Source organism: Solanum stenotomum, chromosome 9 (genome assembly GCF_019186545.1).
Source record: "Solanum stenotomum isolate F172 chromosome 9, ASM1918654v1, whole genome shotgun sequence".
In the NCBI taxonomy this organism is placed as follows: Eukaryota; Viridiplantae; Streptophyta; class Magnoliopsida; order Solanales; family Solanaceae; genus Solanum; species Solanum stenotomum.
This window is the reverse complement of record NC_064290.1, coordinates 45029328-45034568: the sequence shown is the minus strand read 5'-3', so window position 1 is coordinate 45034568 and position 5241 is coordinate 45029328.

Sequence of the window (5241 nt, the reverse complement as noted above, 5' to 3'; positions counted from 1 at the left end):
TTATATATGACATATACGTCAATTTATAGTCCTTGAAGTCTTCCTTTCAACACCTCGTTATTCCTGAGGTGATAGGATATGGTTTGAGGGAAAAAAAATTCTATTTTTAGGTGTTTTGACTTTGGAAAGTTTGACTAAAGTTAATATTTGGAGTTAAATAGGACAAATTCGAGTTTTGACAGCTCGGCAAGCTATAATCAGNTTAGACCCATTACTTGTTGTTCCGGGTTACGGGTTGGCTTACCTGCTGGCGGGTTATAGTAGGTGCCATCATGACTTGTTAAATCGAGTCGTGACAGCAAGCTATAATCAGTTGGATCCATTTTGTCGACTTATCGAATAAGGCTACAAGTCAAATAATAGCAATATACATGTCATAATAAGCTTAAGCATCAGAATCATGCCAGAAGAAGAATTGAAGCCTTAACATGCCTTTCAAACATAAGCCTCAAGGTGTCTTTATAAAGTTTGACCAAATGATCGTAACACAACCAATGCAGAAGTTAATAAGGCTACAAGAAAGAGCCATAATTAATTGATGACATATTAATGTCATTATCATGACTAGTCCACTTTAACTGAATAACATAACAATCTCTACTAAATCGATAGCTAAACATAACAAGAACAAGCTATCTATATCTCACAAGTGTGGCAAGCTCCCGATGTAGTATAACAAAACATACTTCACACTATTTCAATCAATAATATCTTTACATGTCTCCTAAAATTTGTGCACTATCACCCATTACCTTTACACCATTAATATACACATCAAAATAGCTCATAACTAAATAATGACTAGGCTTCCCCAATCCACGACACTTAACACTTAAGTGTCACCTCATGGGTAAAAAACTGACAAACTAATATAAAAACGTAAACATATGAGGGAGATATTTGGAGGAAACTTAACTTAAGCAAATTGTTCTATTTATCAATCAAAACAAACTTCCTCAAAGGTTCAACATCATCTCGATGTCATAATTCTAAGAAATACACCAAAAAGAAGTTTACATTGTACGAATCAAATTTCAACTATAAGTCATGAGATTCTAAGCAAAGTAGGTGTAGAAACTTATCTTAAAGCATCTCAAAAATTAACTTAGAAAATAAATTTCAAACAAAGTTTCTTCAACCATAAAGAAATAATTAAAAAAATGGCACAAAATGAATCTTGCAACAAGGAGAACATTTCATTGAACTTGGGTCAAGAAAGAATCAAGCTAGAATAGGGTGTGGTTGCCCCCTAAATTCGAGGGGTGTAACTGGAACCTAATAATGCCATAACTTAGGCCGAGCCAATCAACATAGACCAACTAAATAATACTGACTGCAACAAATTGAGGCTGATGAGGCCTAAACAATACTAAGTCGTCATAATATAAAAGCAAAGAATATAACAGAGTTGACTGAACAGGGCGCTTAATGTCACAAGTGATGGAAGCCACCCTAACACACAAATATATACATAAGGATGGCAAGGCCAAAAACTGAGGAGCGACGCAACTAGGCAGTGGTGTCGTCCTTAATGATGATAGAGCTTAGTGTTATGCTTTTCCAAGAAAACCATAGGCTGAGGTGTTACACAAAATGATAACATGTATTATTCTTGTCTCTAACTGGATGACTATTGTATTGTTTGATTCGAGTTCTGCCTATTCTTATGTATACGCAGAGTTTGCTTTGAGCATTGAATTGGCATGTTATATTCTTGATTCCCATATCTATGTTTCTACTCTGATTGGAGAGTATGTAGTTGCTACTCATCTATACCATTTGTGTTTTGTTATGTTTGTGGATTTTCTTACTTGGGTGGATTTGGTCATATTGGATGTGGTAGACTTTGATATGATATTGGGTATGACTTGGTTGTCTCCTAATCATTCTTTTTTGATCTGTAATTCTAAGACAGTAACTCTAGAGATCCCTGGTAGAGATAAACTAGAGTGGGAAGGTATGTACAAACCTAAGCAGAAAGAGTTCATATCATATATTCGCGAGAAGGCTGGTGGGGATAAGGTATTTAGCCTATTGTAACATTCCAGAAATTTATAAACTAAATTAGTGTCTAACATAAAACTAGTAGGCTAAGATTAGATCCTTGAAAATACCTCCCCGTACCTTAAAATTTCATGTTTTAGAGTTAAAATGTCAAGGCCTAAACCCCAAGGACCAACCATGGGTCCTTGAGGAACAGACCTAGAAGGCTGCATGGGCAGTGACCGATGAGGGAAACCTATTCCCCGTAGGTGGGGGTCGTGGGTCAAGCCCCTCAAAACAGCCCCCAGTTCCTTGACCAATGGTTCACCAGCATGGGCTATGGTCCCACCCACGGTCAGTGGGTCACGAAGTCATAGGTCATGCCTGAAACTGCCACTTGGCAGTTAAGGCTAGGGGTCTTTTGGGGATTTACTATTTATTTAATGGTTATGTGGTGTCATTTTAATCCTATTTTTTTAAAAATATATAAGTATTTTTCCCACCTAAATTATCTCATCTAAAGTCATAACTCCAAAAATCCCCAAATCAAAAACCAAACCCTCTCCAAAATCATTTCTCTAGAACTCTAAAGAAGAAGAACATCAAGTTAGGGCTGGAAGAAGGAGGCTCTCTCACACGATTTTTTTGAATTTCTTCACCTATGGTAGTCTTTGATTCATGGAATGCTTTCTTCCATGGAATCCTCAAACTCTCAATTTCAAGTAGGAAATTCTCCAAAACCTAGGGTTTTCACTCCAAGTCATGGATTCTTTCTAAAAATGTTTTCAATGATTTAATTATCTTATATTATGATTGAATTGCTGTTTTATGGTGATTTTACGATAAAAATCTCTCATGAATCCATGAATTCCCCATAACCCTAATTTATGACTTGTGATTTGGGTGAATTGTAGTAACTATGAAATTGTACTTGTAATAGTTTAGCTGTTGAAATCATGTTATCATCTACATCTAATGTAGTAAATCTATATAGATGGGTTGAATGTAATCTAAAGCCCTTGAAGGGCAAAACATGAGAATTAGCTATGTGTATGAGACTTGTGTGTATACAATTAGATTGCTCAATTAGATTGCTTTGAGAGTAAAGTGAATATACTATAACCTAATTGTTGTGTTGGTTGTATGATTATCCTCATGTACACACTTAGGTATGAACATCATACAATGTGAAAGGTTTATCACATATAGTGATTCTACTAGTCTCACCTATTGAATCTAGGAGCTTTAGCATGAGTTGTTGGATTTAGTGTCAAGACATTCTTCCATAATTATCAATTTAAGTCAAGACTTAATATAAACTCAATATGAATGATGCTTAGCACCGAGCGGATTGTGATATGAGATGGAAGCCTTCTCGATAGTAGAGGCCAGGTTTCTAGGAATAATCTCTTGGGATAGGAGCCCTCACGTTAGTAGATGCCGAGTTTTCTAGTAGCAATCCCCTTATCCCATAAACTATGTGCCCTCATAGGTCTTTTAGCTAGTGGATCCACCTAAGCTAATAGTTTCATTCTACCTTAGGCAAGTAGGACAACCCTTTTTTTGGTGTGGGGTAGACACCGGATTCCATGGTTAAGCTTTCATGGTCTATGTTGGTTAAAGTTAATCCCACTATGATAATATGAACTAGAATTTGGCTTATGAACTATAGTTACTTAATAAGCTTTCCTTAGTGTGGATAGGAGTATGACATCTTATTCATGCATTACATAATGATGCTTTGAGGGTACTTATGGTTTGTTTCCATTATATAATGATCAATATGTTGAATATTCTTGTATTTTATGCTTTTACACCAATTTTCATGATGAACTATAAACTTGGTAAAGTGCATACATTTCAACCAAAAATGTCCTTTTTAGCATGATTTCAAGGATTTTATGCATGGCTATCACACTTAGTGCATTTTTGTACTAATCCATATTTCTTCTACATTTTCCACAAAGTATAGGTTCCGGTGTTTGAGGTGTTCTTCCCTTGATACAAGCTTGGATCGACTATTCTCCTAGCTTGTGGTGAGTCATCATGGATCCGAGGACGGGTGTTATCTTGTTGTTCCTTTCCTTTCATTGTATTAGATTTTTTTTCCAGATTTCTATTGTAAGGGTTGTGACCCTATTTTGAGACTTCAATTGTAATAGATTGCTAGATGAGACAATGTCTAGACTTTCACTTTTCTTTTATGAAAACTTCTTAAAACTTGAAATGTGTTTTTACTCTTCATTGTTCTTTACTTATGTGATGATATGCTAAGTGGCTTACATAGTACCTTTAGGGGTGTTATGTGCCATGTTACGTCTAAGGGGTACCCTTGGATCGTGACAAACTTGGTAATCAGAGCAAAAAGGTTTATAATGATTCTAGGATGATGTCTCAAAAGCCACGTCTAGTAGAGTCTTGTTCATGAGTGTGAAGCGTGCCACACTTATGAGTGAGAGGTTATAAGATGTTTAGGAAATTTCACTTCTTTCATTATTATTGAGTCGTGCCATAGAGTTTAACTCTATAAAAGTCCCTCTCCTGATCCTTCTTTTGTGCCTTCAGGAAATGAATACACGAATGGCGAATACTAGAAGGGTGGAAGAGTAGAATCTGAATCAACGAGTTCCTCATGGTAATCAAGTTCCTCCTCAAGGGAATCAAGCTCCAGTTGATCCCGTGCCGAGAATGTGACCCAAGAGAAATTAGATCTACTATGCAAATGATAACTCAAGCCATGACGACCTAAGCTCAAGCCATGACAACTTAAGCCCAAGCTTTGACGGCTCAATCCAATAGGGATGTTGGGCCCCATGTGAACCCTAATGCAAATTTTACGTCTTCTAGGTTGAGAGATTTTACAAGAATGAACCCTCCCGTGTTTCTTGGTTCCAAAGTGGGAGAGGATCCTCAAGAATTTGTGGAAGAGGTTTACAAGATAGTTGATGCCATGGAGGTGACTTCGGTAGAGAAAGCGGAGCTAGCCGCTTACAAATTGAAGGGTGTGGCTCAAGTATGGTATACTCAATGGAATAGGCCGGTAGAAGCAGGTCCCATAAATTGAGAGGTGTTCAAGAAAGCATTCATTGATAGGTTCTTTCCCCGAGAGAAGAGGGAAGCCAAGGTAGAAGAATTTATCAATCTTCATTAAGGAGGTATAAGTGCTAAAGAATATTCTCTAAAGTTTACCGAATTGTTCAAGTATGCTCCGACTATGGTGGCGGACCCTATGGATGAGATGAGTAGGTATGTGACGGG